Source organism: Macaca mulatta, chromosome 3 (assembly GCF_049350105.2).
Source record: "Macaca mulatta isolate MMU2019108-1 chromosome 3, T2T-MMU8v2.0, whole genome shotgun sequence".
Taxonomy (NCBI): Eukaryota; Metazoa; Chordata; class Mammalia; order Primates; family Cercopithecidae; genus Macaca; species Macaca mulatta.
In genome coordinates this window covers 164,044,995-164,060,156 of record NC_133408.1, presented here as the reverse complement: position 1 = coordinate 164,060,156, position 15,162 = coordinate 164,044,995, and the positions used below count along the sequence as shown (strand labels likewise).

At 37.0% G+C, this 15,162-nt stretch overlaps 1 long non-coding RNA gene across 1 annotated transcript; it reads left to right on the top strand.

Moving 5' to 3' along the window:
• Window positions 1-338: 338 nt before the first annotated feature.
• On the top strand, window positions 339-9,926 carry LOC144340095 (uncharacterized). The gene is made up of 3 exons (XR_013415821.1): window positions 339-394; window positions 1,282-1,982; window positions 9,600-9,926. It is a non-coding gene; the product is annotated as an uncharacterized LOC144340095 (long non-coding RNA).
• The last annotated feature ends 5,236 nt before the right edge of the window (window positions 9,927-15,162 follow it).

Below are 15,162 nucleotides of genomic sequence, written 5' to 3'. Positions count from 1 at the left end.
GGGAAATTTATTCGTTAAAGAGATAGTCTTAGAAGAAATAAAAATTAAATCAATGGGAAGTGTCTTCAGTATATATCCCATTGACTAGGGCAAAAGCAGAAAACGGGTAAAAGTGCACTCAAGGTCTAGGAAATGGTATATATGAAGACATGGAAGCATAATTGTTCTTAAATCTGTAGTAGGTCATTTATGATGGGTGAAACAGAACACAAAACAGAGTGTTCGAACACAAGGCTGGAAATACAAACAGATGATAGAACAGGTGTTTGGGTTTCATTTGGTTGCCAGTGGGAACCATTATAAAGTTTAACTATGACAGTGAGGCAATCTGTGTTCCAAAAGAATGACCCTGGCAGTAGTGTGGAGGGTGGACTGGAAAGAGTATTTGCTGAAGGTAAGGAAAGAGTCCAGAAAGGTTTTGCTGGAATTCATACAAAAAGTAATCCATTCCATATCCACTTTGTATATCCTGATATGTGGTAGGCATTTAATAAATATTTTAACCAAATAAGTAAACTAGAACATGAAGTTCCTCTACAACAAATATCCATGCACTGCATTTATAGAGTTTAAACAACAACTTTTAAGCTTAAAAGGTGGAAAGGGTTATTCTTTTATATAAAGGGAGACAGAAACTATGTTCTGTTTAAACAGTTTTTCTTCTTTTATACAACCTCAATGCAGAAAGAACATTCAATTATTGTCCACAACCCTCTTCTTTGTCTACTTTGGATTCCCTGACCAACATCTCACCTGGCATTTAGAATTGCCTATCATGTTCAGCATGGTGCCAAAATTTTTAGACAACCTTAAACTTCAAAGCTTCTGCTCATTTTCCTGAGGTTTCAATAAATACATGTTTGCCAAATACCATAAAATGTTCTCATTTATATACTATTGTGCTGCATTCCTCTGCAAAAATGGAAATGAGGGCATTAACTAAATTAACATTGATTAAAATGCTGAGTATTAGTTTTTAGCAGGATATTATAAAGCACATGGATGAGCATATGTGATTCATTTTAATTGTTCTAAAGATAGTACCTAAATAAGATGCTTTAAGCCAAAAGTTATTTTAAAATACCTTTGAACATGTTTACGTGTTTTTCCTTAATATATAACACTTATTTCTACTCTGAATTTCCTATACTCTGCTGAGAAAGTTGACAAATTGTGGCAATATATATGTCATTAATGACTTAATCAAATAATCATAGAATATCAGATTCAAATCCAACTACATTTCCCATGTAGAAATCTCTCCTACCACCTCCCTGACAGGATCATCTGAACTCTGCTTAGAATAAAGAAATAAGAAATTCACTCTTTTGTGAGGTTGCTGGATGTTGAACCCAGTGGTCTGCAGCACAGCTCAGAAGCCCAGTCTTCTCGTTGCCATGTGAGGCAACACAGGTCAGCCTGCCACTTCTGTACTGTCGCTCTTCAGATATTCAAAGAAAGGGGCTATGTTCTCCCTCAGTCTGGAAGCTGCTTCAGGGGAGTCTTTTATGGGAATATAGTGATTCCCAGAAGAATGAAAATGTGCCATCATGAAGAATGAACGACTTTTTGTTCTCTTCTTGGATGTTGAGGTAGAGGGAGTTAAAGATACCCCAAAGCAAAAAAGGCTCCAATCCTGAGTGAGAAAAAGAGAATATACTATTATGATAGAGACAGGGGGTTGGAAGCAAGTTAGTATAATGGAACATTCTCTGTCTCAGAAGAAGGGATAGAATATTCTATGAAATTCATTCTGCCCGTGACTCAACTGGCTGAGAAGCACTTTTGAAATGGAAAACAGGGAGCTCGCCAGGTTTCCAGTGCTCACTTGGTTGTGTTGTGCTGTGCCCGAAGTGTTGCTTCCTCTATGACCTGAATCAAGTGTTCTGCGTTATTCCAATGTCAGACCTGCCAGAGGGCAAGCTGCCAAGTCAACAGTCTCCTTGGACGATAAATCTTGAGCTCTTCAGCAGAACCGCAAAGTAAACCTCCTGAGTTTGTGTTTCCATCTTAAAAATCAGACAATAGGCTTTTACTCAGGTTTTACATTTTCTAAATTCTAAAACATGCTTGATTTGCAATTTCTGAGACCTTTGAGAAACATGTTTTCCTGCCTAGATAGTTTCACATATTACACTGATCAGCCTCCCTGGGCCAATATAATTAGGAAAATTAGTTGGTACCTTTATTTCTTGCCCTCTTCCTCTAGAGTCGTTTTACTTGAAGTTTATTGTGTTTGCTTCAGCATTAATATTTAAATAATAAATATGAAATTCCTAGGTGAATTCACTAAGACATGTCTACAAAGTATTTTTAAAAACCTATGATAAATGCAGTATACATCACCATATGAGGAGAGAGGCAGCTGGAGTCAGCAAGATGAGCTGAACCAGGTCCGGTTATCAATAGAGTGACAGACATACACAAAAGAAAAATGATTAAGCCATCCTAAGACATCTAATAATTATCTTGCCAAATTTCTATTGTGCTAATAATTAACAATAACGTACTGTACATTTAAAAATTTGTTAAGAGGGTAGATATCATGGTGTGTGTGTGTTTTTCTTTCCTTAAGTATAAATCAAAAGGCCCATGCTGATTTTCAGGATCCCTTCTTAATATGTCTTATAAGGCTCTCCAATATACTTCCGTCTCGCCTATCTCACCCATTGCCGTTCCACATTGCGCTGTAGTCAAATTAACTTCTCTGGTTCTTCAAATGTTCCTTATTCTCACAGCCTGGCTCCACTTTAAGATACCCACTTTACTCACTCTCCTCATCGCACTCCTAAGCTCATTTGCTATCTGTTACTCATCTTCCAGGTTTTAAGTTATATATCTTTTCTCCATTATGCTGCTTCTTGAATTCCTTTAGACCAGACTACCTATTTTTCCGACTTTTTCTCTTAAAACAACTCCAACATAATGGCAACAGCTCTGTACTACCATTGCTGTTGACTTGTCTGCCTCCCACCCATCCTAGACTGGAAGTTAAGAAGGTCTCTTTTCGGCCGAGCGCAGAGGCTCATGCCTTAATCCCAGCACTTTGGGAGGCTGAGGCGGGCAGATCACGAGGTCAGGAGATTGAGATCGTCCTGGCTAACACGGTGAAAACCGTCTCTACTAAAATATACAAAAAAATTAGCCGGGCGTGGTGGCGGGTGCCTGTAAGCCCAGCTACTCGAGAGGCTGAGGCAGGAGAATAGCCTGAACCCGGAAGGCGGAGCTTGCAGTGAGCCAAGATCACGCCATTGCACTCCAGCCTGGGGCACAGAGCGAGACTCCGTCTCAAAAAAAAAAAAAGCCTCTTTTCATCTTTATACCCCAAGAAGAATGAATTGATAGCAGAATGGCAATGAAAAAACACTTGTCTATGCTTTAGAAAACACAAATACTCTTCAATATTTTATTGAGTTTCAGGAGAGCTCTCTGCCATGAAAAATCAAACTTTTTTCCCTATGTAGGTATTAATTTATGTAGTGTCCTGTGCTCACATTATTGAAATAGTTGAATCATGAAAAAAATAGCCATCTAATCACAATTTATAGAGGACCTATTAAATGCTTAAATCTGTGAATTGAAGAAGTTTTTCTGGCTCTAAGCCACTTACAGTGTAGAACAGAAGTTGAATACTTGGAGCAATATTGCAATATCTTAAGGTTTACAAAACAGTGTAACAAGCTTAGTAGCAAAACATTAACTGTTTATCATAACATCATTCTTCCCCAATTCTAGCAACATATGTGTTTTCTGTTCCATTTATAAGTTTTCTTACCTTTCGAGATCCTCCTCCTTCCTCTACTTTCTTTGGTGTACCTCATTGCTTAAATAGGCAGAAGTCTAGTTTTTGGATTTTTGTTTTTTCTGCAAAGTTGGTTTTATGACTTACATAGAATATCCAGGAAGTACATGAACAAGGTTCAAGTAATTTTATAGGACATCTGATACTACTCTAATTCAAGAATATGAGCTAAAACTTTGCACTAGTCTATTTTCACACTCTATAAAGATACTACCTGAGACTATGTAATTTATAAACAAAAAAGGTTTAATTGACTCACAGTTCCACATGGCTGGAGAGGCGTCAGGAAAGTTATGATCACGGTGAAGGTGAAGGGGAGCAAGGCACATCTCACATGGTGGCAGAAGAGAGAGTGTGTAGGGGAACATGCCACTTTTAAACCATCAGATCTCATGAGAACTCTCTCACTATCACGAGAACAACATGGGGAAACCACCTCCATGATCCAGTCACCTCCCAACAGGCCCCTCCTCTGACACATGGGGATTACAATTAAGGATGAGATTTGGGTGGAGACAGAGAGCCAAACCATATCAAACTTGAACTTTATTAATTACCAGAGTTGCAAGAGGAACTGGACAAGAGCTGTCCAACGAAAGCTCTAAGGCATAATGCAGGAGAAGATGTTTTGTTAGTCCTAAATCACTATGCAAATTTAAACATAATATATTCCTTAATTCTTAAAAATATTCCCAAAGAGAATGATCTGTCCATGAATAGCTCCCTATCATAGAAGAAAGTGAGGATTTGAAATTGATTGAGTGAAGATAGGTAACAAATGGCAGTGTTAGGATGAAGGAAGGGGAAAGTATGTCAAGTAAGCAAGAGGTCAAGACGTTATAAGGATTCTCTATGTGAATATTAAATTTCATTAAGGATTATGACAAATAAAATTGAAGAGAGTACCAATGAGTCTGGAACTAATATCTTGATAGTACAAGACAGGTGGCCTAAGCATCAGTGGCATAGGTTGGAGGAGAAGTGGATGGCTTAGTTTTTAGGGAGAAGTAATGCCTGTAAATGTATTTGTATTTTATTAGACCTAACAACTCATCTACATACATGTGAAAAATAATTCAGAGAAACACATCTATGAAGACAGTGTGTGGTCCATGTTTTGGGATTCATGCAATAATTTTGGTGGTCTACTCGATAACTAGCATGGCCTATTTCCAAAAGGTAGAGATACTGTATCAGCTCAATTTGATATTCCAATTGAATTACGCATAGGAGATGACAGAAGGTGCCCCAAGTTGTAGACCATTTGAATTGATCTTTGAATAAGATTTAAGTATATGTCTCTTCTTTCATAATTTTTAGATATTTTTCTAAAATCTGAGTCTAAAAGATCTTGTTTTTTCATTTATTTAATGCTACTCTCTAGTTTTTCCTAGCTGTAATTATTTTCAAGATGTTTTTCAGAATTTCATTTTTTAAAAATTATGGTTCAATTTTCAGATGTTTCCATGCTGAAAATCACTCCATTTACCTGTACCTTTCTTCACTGAGGCCTTTACATATGCCAGTCTTCTGATTATTTGCTTAGTTAACCTCTCCTCCTCTTTCAAACCTCACCCCAAAATATGTCTTCCCTAACTTTGCAGTCTCCAACTAGGTCATCACATTAAATGCACTTGCAGCATGTACCTCTCTTTCGAGCATTTGTCAGCACTAGAACTAAATGTTTACGGGAGTAATTTTTTTGTTATTTTCTGTATTGACTACCATCTTTCCAGGACCAAGCATAGTACTTTACATAGAGTAGGTCCTCAGTGGACAATTACTGGATCAGTGAACATATGCAAGAATGAATGAATAGCTCAACATAGGAAATACTATTTATCCATTAAGAATGATATCATTTTGGGAGGCCAAGACGGGTGGATCACGAGGTCAGGAGATCGAGACCATCCTGGCTAACGCAGTGAAACCCCGTCTCTACTAAAAAATACAAAAAACTAGCCGGGCGAGGTGGCGGGCGCCTGTAGTCCCGGCTACTCGGGAGGCTGAGGCAGGAGAATGGCGGGAACCCGGGAGGCGGAGCTTGCAGTGAGCTGAGATCCGGCCACTGCACTCCAGCCTGGGCTACAGAGCGAGACTCTGTCTCAAAAAAAAAAAAAAAAAAAAAAAAGAATGATATCATTAAGTAAAAATAAAATTACAGAGCACCAATTTTCATAATTAAAACAAAAAATGTCAAAATATCTACAAAATGTTAAAAATGATTATGACCAAGTAATAAAATTAAGACAATTTCAAATTTACATTATGATTGTATAACATTTTATAATTAATACATTTTTTCAAGTTAAAATGATTCAACCTAAAAATATAACCTCTGATTTCTATTTTTAAAAGCCTTTTTCTTCATTTGATATCTATTATGTATTTGAATATTTGAAATGTTCTTTCCTTAAATCTGGTTTTAACTGCTACTATCATGTTATAGTGATATAAGGCTTTTCAGTTTCCAAAGTTTACTTATCTACCTTAGCTTATTTGACCTCCACAAAAACTATATGATATATGCAGGACAGGTCTTTTTCCCATTTTACAGATGAGTCTGTGAATACACCTTTATAGTAATGTTTACTAAGGTCTTCCCTTTCTATTTCTATATTCCTCTAAGGTTTTTATTATTAAAGAGAACTTAGTTATCATATCTATATCAAGGAAGGCAAATACTTATATTACTTCATCTATTCTTTAAGAAATTAGGTTGTCAGAAAAGTAGGTCAAGATTTTATCCTATGTTCCACTTTAAGCATCTTACAGGAACTATTCAGAGAGTTGAAATTCCCATAATTATTAAATTTTTCATTCATTCAATAAATGCTTACTGAGTACTTAAAATGTGTTAGGCACTGCAGTCATAATGATGAAACATTTTCCCTGGCTTCGTGGAATTTGCAGTTTAGAGTAAGATAAACATATTAGGAAATAAATGATAACTAAGTTTGAAGAAAACTGAAGTGGAAAAAACAGATGCAATGTAAGTGAATAAAAATGAGACTTTACTTAGATTAGGAGGTTGACTAAAGTCCTTCTGAAGTATGAGTGAGAATTACCTAGGGGAAGAGTAAGGAGGGAGGGCATTTCAATAGAGAGAATAGCACGTACAAACACCCTGAGGCAAGAAAAAGCTTGGCCCATTTGAGGAACTGTAAGAAGCGTTTGCTGGAGCAGAGAGTAAGAGCAAGTTTTTCACAAGATGAAGCAGGGGAGAGAAAACGGAGCATTCTCTTCCTATTAAATGAGATTTTTGTTACTGTCTTAGTTTGTTTGTGCTACTATAACAGAATACTACAGACTGGGTAATTTATAAACAATAGAAAGGTATTTTCACAGCTCTAGAGGCTAAGAAGTACAAGATCAAGGCGCCGACAGGTTTGGTGTCTGGCGAGGTTTGCTTTGTGCTTCCAAGATGGTGCCTTGACTGCTACTTCCTCTGGAGAGGATGAAGGCTATGTCATCACAAGGCAGAAGGAGCAGAAAGGCAAAAGACGACAAATGCTGTCACTTCACTTGGCAGAAGCGCAGAGGAGAATAAACCGACTCCCAGGTGCCTTTTTATAAGGGCTCCTAATTCCATGAGGGGTCTGCCCTCATGACTTAATCACCTTGTAAAGGCCCTACTTTTTAATACTATTACACGGGCAATTAGGGTTTAACATATAAACTTTGGGAGACATACTCAGACCTCAGCAGTTACATCCACAGGAATCAGCCTATGATGTATCAGTCTTCACTATGAGGCATTAGCCTTCATCATGAGCTCTTTCTGTCAATTCTCTGTAATAACTGTAAGAAATAAGTTAATTTCCTACATTTAAAACACAACTTCAAATTGTATACTATATTCATTCTGTGCACTGTATAGAAGAAAATAGGGTTGTTAATATTGAGATATAGGAGGGTACTTCTAAACTGGCAAATTAAATTATTATTTATCTTAAAGTTTTACAGTTTCCTAGATCTTAGAATTCTACCTATAAAGTCAATAATAAGTAAGTTCCTAATGAAGGAATCAGGAAACATGTTTATGAATAGAGGATAGAAATTAAAAATTGTCATGGAAATTCCATAGTTAAAAGATCCACCCGCCTTGGCCTCCCAAAGTGCTGGGATTACAGATGTGAGCCACTGCACCTAGCCAATAATCCTTTTTAAGAAATCCTTCCAGCTGCTTCACATGCTTTCCCACTAAGACAATTAAGCTATTTATGAAGACAGTGAGTCCAAGGATGTATGCACAGGGCAGAGTCTTAGGGAAATCCCCAGAGCCAAGCGTTTGTGTGACACTGACTCAAACTTCAGTGGTGCCCTTGCACTCTAGGAAGAAAAGTTCACTTTGTTTTTTTAAAACACGCTGATTATTACCATTTCTGATGTATTCTAACTCATTAAGTCCCTGAAAGAGCAGACTGACAGGGCAATATTTTTCAAGACTGGGCAATTTTCAGTCCAGTGCAGATAGGAGCTCCAGTGGGGTCTTGAGGGTCCAGCAGAAAGCCAACCAGGAGCAAAGGAGGAACAGGATGTGAGTGGTGGAGTGGGAGGTCATAGGGTGGAGGTGGGAAGGAGGCAATGTCAAGGTCTTCCTCTAGGGGCAGCACTGAGCCACATATATTAAAATAGTTGTGTGAAGAATCAGTGGTGGCCAGTAGGATGCACTAGTATGGTGAATGATGGAATTGCAAGGATTCAAATTAGGGAAAATATGATGTAAATTCAGACAAAAGTAGGACAGAGAGAATGTTGATACAATTTATAGGCTGGTCCCTAGCGACATGCAAAGAGCTCTTGGAGAGGTGAGGAAGCCCAAGGACTCCTGTGCAAGAGATTTCACCCCAGTCCCCAGGCTTTTCTGTTCTTAAAAAGACTCCTTCTCTGGAAAGGCAAAAACATTGTAAGGCCTAACACTACCTTCCAGCTCTGTGATTCCAGATGTTTCAGGAAAAGTATCAGAAGAAAAGCATCAAACCCTTAATTAATCCAGTACTTTCTTTTCTTTTAGGAAAATGCAGCTTTTTTATTTGCTGCTCTCTGTTTCTCCTTGAGAAATTGAGGCATGATTACTGAAGTGCTTCTGAAAGAATTCCATTGTCTTGCATTTAGAAATCCTGTGTGTGGAATTCAGTAAAGGTTATGCAAGAGAAAACTCACTTTTCAGTGTGCCTTGTTTGCATGATATTCATGTAGATCACTTAGTATCAGTTATCCTATTACCCACAGCTGCTCACTTCACATTATCTCATTGCCATGTCAACATCCAATTCACAGCAACCTGCTTTCTGGTCTTGTTCTTTTTAGGATAATTTGTTCTGAAGTGATAAGTAAGTACCTCTGACAATGGTCCTGGCTCTTCATCAGCGTGTGGTTGTGGGACTCAATATTACAGCAGGAATAGAGACAGTGCACACACCTCAAAGAGGGAGCTGTGCTTACTCTTAAACATATAAAGACATTAAGCTTTGGCTAATGGTATCATCACATCTCCCATCAACTTCCTGTTTCTCCTCCGCAAAACACACTTGAATTTATGAAATATTCCATAGAACTTAGATATTTTAAAGACAAATAATTATTAAGTTTCTGGAGAGAAAAAGTCTAAAAATACAAAAACGTCTAAAAATTTTTAAACTCAAAAATCACCTGAATCACTATAACTGGCAAAACATTTCTCATATTTAAGAGCTTAAATAATATTGATTATAAATGTATAGACTTTTCATATCTGTGAAGTGGTGACTTCCATCTTGTTCATACTCCTTTGTGCTCTCTCACTGTGATGAAGCCAGCTGCCATTCTCTGAGCTGCCTCATGGAGGGGCCCAACTGGCAAGTAACTGAGACAAGTAATAGTCAGAGAAGAATGGAAGTACCCCATCCAAGGTCCTGCAATGAACTTGAATGATCCTGCAATCTCAGAATTGAAAGAATCCTATCAAAAACAAAGAACTTATGAGGACATACTCTACATAGAACTTGAGATGACTGCAGCTCTTGTCTGCACCTTGAAGACTTGCAAGATTCCCTGAACTGGAAGACCCTACTAAGCTATGCTCAGTTTCCTAACCCACTGTAACTGTAAGATAATAAATGTTGTTCTTTTAAGCTTCTAAGTTTTGGGGCATTTGTTACACAACAATAGATAAATTACACCCACACCATAAAATGTCCCTAGTGGCTATTAATATCTTCCATCTCTGAACGATACCACTCATTTTATAAGTTAATCATTCATTGTCTTGCATTGTTTACTTAGTGTTAATTGGTCACGTTCAAATGATGTTCTACTGGGCCCTAAGGGATATATGTGTATGAATATGTTTGCTTTTTGTATGCAATGTGAGTGTGTGATTTGGGTGAAAGTTTAAATAAAGAAGTTAGGTGGACAGGGCTCTGAGTGCATTTTTTCCACCTTTGCAAGAACAGTTTCTCTTGTATCTGCTAAATGTAATAGGCTGGTGCAATAGTAATTGTGGTTTTTGCATTGTTGAAATTTGCAGATTGATATCGGAATATGTTCCTAAATAAATGTGGTTATGCTATACATCAGTTTAATGTGCATTTCTCACTTTAGGTTTTTTGGCTAATAACCTGTTACTTGCTGTTTATTTTACATTTATTTTAGACTATGGAAATGATACTAGACAAAAAGCAAAATCAAGTGATTTTCTTATTCAAGTTCAAAATGGATCATAAAGCAACAGAGACAACTCACAACATCAGTAATAAATTTGGCCCAGGAACTGCTAACAAACATACACTGCAGTGGTAGTTCAGTAAGTTTTGCAAAGGAGTTGAGAGCCTTGAAGATGAGAAGCATAGTAGCCAGCTATGAGAAGTTGACAATGGTCAGTTGAGAGCAATCATTGAAGCTGATCCTCTTACAACTACACGAGAAGTTGCCAAAGAACTTAACGTCGACCATTCTATGGTTGTTTGGCATTTGAAGCAAATTGGACAGGTGAAAAAGCCCAATAAGTGGGCGCCACATGAGCTGACCAAAACTTTTTTAAAATTTGCAATTTTAAGTGTTGTTTTCTCTTATTCTGTGCAACAACAACAAACCATTTCTCAATCGGATTGTGACATGCAACAACAACAAGATTTTATATGACAACCAGTGATGACCAGCACAGTGGCTGGACAAGAAGCTCCAAAGCACTTCCCAAAACCAGAAAAAAGAAAAAGCCATGGTCACTGTTTGCTGGTCTGATGCCAGTCTGATCCACTGCAGCTTTTTGAATCCTGGAGAAACCATTGCATCTGAGAAGCACACTCAGCAAATTGATGAGATGTGCTGAACGCTGCAATGTCTGCCGCAGGCATTGGTCAACAGAAAGAGCCCAATTCTTCTCCATGACAACACAACCAACTACCGCTTCTTCAAGCATCTCAACAACTTTTTGCAGGGAAAATGCTTCCACAACCAACAGGATGCAGAAGCGCTCTCCAAGAGTTTGTTGAATCCCAAAGCATGGATTTTTACACTACAGGAATAAACAAATTTATTTCTCACTGGCAAAAATGTGTTGATTGTAATGGCTCCTATTTTAATTAACAAAAATGTGTTTGAGCCTGGATCTAATGATTTAAAATTCACAGTCCAAAACCACAATGACTTCTGTACCACTAGAATATGGCATAGTGCTTCACTGAGAAGAAAAGGCGCTATTGTAAAAACATTTTTAAATTACTGACTTAAATGTTTCAGGGCTTTATGTCTTATCCACCATTAAACTTAAGCATTTTAAGGACAAGGAGCTATTAAATACTTCTAGACAGTCTGAATTTCTGCTTCAGGTATCCAAATCTAGAACTCTTAAATCTCACTTTATAAAATATTCTTAGCAAGTAAAATAAAACCAAATAGTCTGTAAATCACACAATAGTATGATCACTTTACAACTTGAGAATGTGATTAGAATGACAATAAATTTAGGGAACAAAATTGGTTCCATGCCTGAATGAATGCTTAAGCCATAAAGTAATAGACTCTCAGAATTGAAAGAGATCATAAAGCTTATCATTACTAAATATACACACCTGATAATTTAACTTCTTATAAGCCCTTTATCAGGTTGCTAGTCTATTCTTGAATAATTCCTGTGGTACCAAACTGGAGGCTTAAAGAGAAAGTTTACAACTTGGACTTTTCACTGGAAATCTGTAATTTTGGCACCTGCATCCTTTAAAAAACTCAGTAAGCATAATGTAACTGTTGAAGCTGCTGCCTCTGGAAGTAAAAGACTTTATAACTATAATAGAGTGCAACACAGTATATTTGCTCATTCATTTATACTTTTATTTATTCTTCTCCATTGCTCAAACAAATTTTCACAAATGTTGAATTCACCTATTCTTCTCTACTTCCTTACCCTTTCCTGCATTGCTTTATACTCTTCACTAAGTCTTCCACTTATACCACTCCCCTGAAACTCTCCTTGCTAAGGTCAACCATGGTTTTATACTATAATACTTATTCCTGAAACTATCATATGCTAAAACATATATTAAATCATATGTTAAAACAAATGTTTAGCATTTAGAAGGCCAAATTTTCAAGATGCTGCACTTCATTAGATACTGAAGGTAAGAGAAAAAAGGCCAAAGATAATTCCCAAATGTGTAATGTTAATAACCTGATTACTATCTTTTATGCCTTTTTCCTAAGGAAATTTCTAGAACATTTAGATTTTCACCTCTCCTTACTATCTCTTAATTTTCTTGTGGTAATTGAAATACTTTGTAGGCAGAGAACAAAAAAAGAGAGAATGTTGTTAAGGAGAGAGGAAAACTAGTAGAAGCATAAGGAAAGAGTGAGAGAGGAAGGAAAAGGGGGAAGTTTTACTTGAAAGTTAAAAGTAAAGAGTGACAAGAGAAAGATCTGAGCATAGTTATGGTATCTGAAAGACTAGACTAAGAGTTGGAACAATGGAAGTGATACTAAGTGTTGTGCATTATCAATTAGATCTTCTTCAATGTTGTAAAATCACCAAAGACAATTGAAAGATGAGAATTACACATTGCTTCATCAGGTGTATTATATAGTTGACCCTTGAACAACATGAGTTTGAACTGCATAGGCCCACTAATACACAATTCTTTTTCAGTAAATATGTTGGAAAATTTTTTTGGAGATAAGAGACAATCTGAGAAAACTTGCAGATAAATCTTGTAGCCTAGAAATATCAGAAAACTTAAGAAAAAATTAGGTGTGACTTGAATGCATAAATGTACATAAAGACTAGTCTATTTTATCATTGGCTAATATAAGATCTATAAAAATCTGTCATAAAAACTTACAATTTATCAGCACTATGAACACAAACACTTGTAGACAAAACAATTCACCATTTGCAGCTGAGAGAAATGTAAGCAAACGTAAAGATACAGTATTAAATCATAACTGCATAAAATTGACCATACTAATACAGTACTAATGTAATAATTGTGTAGCCACTCCCTGTTGTATTTCCCTGAGCTCCAGTGTTACCAGTATCCACTCAAAACACCATGCAATGCTAATTATCTCCTAGTGAGCAGTTTGTCTCTCCAGTAAATTGTCTCTTGCAGTAAAAAGTGATCTCTCATGGTTTTTTGTGCATTTTTCATCTTGTTTAGTGCATATCATAAACCTTAAGTAAAACCATGGGACCCATAGAAATTGCCACTAGTGTTGCCAAAAGTGCTCCCAAGAAGCAGAGAAAACTCATGACATTAAAATAAAAAGTTGAATTGCTTGATATGTACTTTAGATTGAGTCTGTAGCTGCAGTTGCCTTCCATTTCAAGATAAATGAATCCATTTAAAGAACCATTATAAAAAAATTATGAAATCATCACTGCAACTCTGCTAACAGGGGCAAATGGGGCAATGGATCTAAAGCTGGAGAACTTAACGCTTGCAAAGGGTGGTTTGATAAGATAGAAAGAAATTTGCCTTTAAAAAATGTCACAATAACAGAAGTTTTTGCTGACCAAGAGGCAGCTGACAAGTTTTCCGGTGCCATAACCTGCACATGTATCCCCTAAAACTACAAGAATGGAAAAAGAAAGAAAATTGTTAAGAAGAAAATATATCTGCTTGAACAGGTTTTTAATGCATATGCAAGTGTCTTATTCTGAGGAAAAGAAAATGCCACAAAGGCCATTTATTACTAAGGAAGAGAAGTGAGCATCAGGATTTAAGGCATGAAGGGATAGGCTAAGTATATTGTTTTGTGTGAATGCAGTTGTGTTAATGAGCAGGATTACCCTCTAAAGCTGCTAACCCTGGAGCCTTGAAGGGAAAAGATAAACATCAGCTGCCAATCTTTTGGTTGTACATTAAGAAGGCTGGAGAATGAGAACCCTTGTTTTCGATTGGTTCCACTGATGCTGTATCCCTGAAGTTAGGAAGTACCATGCCAGTACAGAAGTGCTTTTTAATGTTCTTTTGATATTGTACAATGTCCCTGGCCACTAAGAACCCCATGAGTTTAACATTGAGGGCATCAAAATACTCTACTTGTCCTTAATCACAATATCTCTCATTCAGTCTCTAGTTCAGAGGGTCATAAGGACCTTTAAGGATCATTATACGTGGTATTATATGGAAAGGACTGTCAGCGCCATAGAAGAGAATCCCAGTAGAGAGAACATTATGAAAGTCTGGAAGGATTACACCACTGAAGATGCCATTATTGTAATAGAAAAGCTGTGAAAGCCATCAAGCTGGAAGCAATACATTCCTGCTGGAGAAAACTGTCCGGATACTGTGTGTGACTTCATAGGATTCACAACAGAGCCATATCAAAGAGATTGTGCATATAACCCTGAAAAAAGTGTGGGGTGAGGGCTTTCAAGGTATGAATCTTGGAGAAATTCAAGTACTAATAGACAACACACCAGAGGAATTAACAGAAGTTGACTTGATGGAGTTGAGTGTTTCTAAATCAGTGCCTGAGACAATGAACAAGCTGTAGAAGAAGGAATGTCAGAAAAGAAACTGACATTAGACAATCTGGTGAATGTTCTGATTAATCAAGATTGCTTTTAACTTCTTTTATGATATGGATCCTTCTATGATACAAGCACTGAAACTAACACAAAACATTAAAGAATTGGTACCATATAGAATCATTTTAGAGAAAGAATAAGCAAAAAGTTTGACAGAAATAACAATGTATTTCTTTAAAGTTACACCTGATGTCTGTCTCTCCTGCCTCTCCTTCAACCTCCACTTCTTTCATTTCTGCCAGACCTGTGACAGTAAGACCAACCCCTCCACTTCTTCCTCCTCCTCAGCCTACTCAACAAGAAGGTAATGAGGATGAAGACCTTCATGATGATCCACTTCTACTTACTGAGT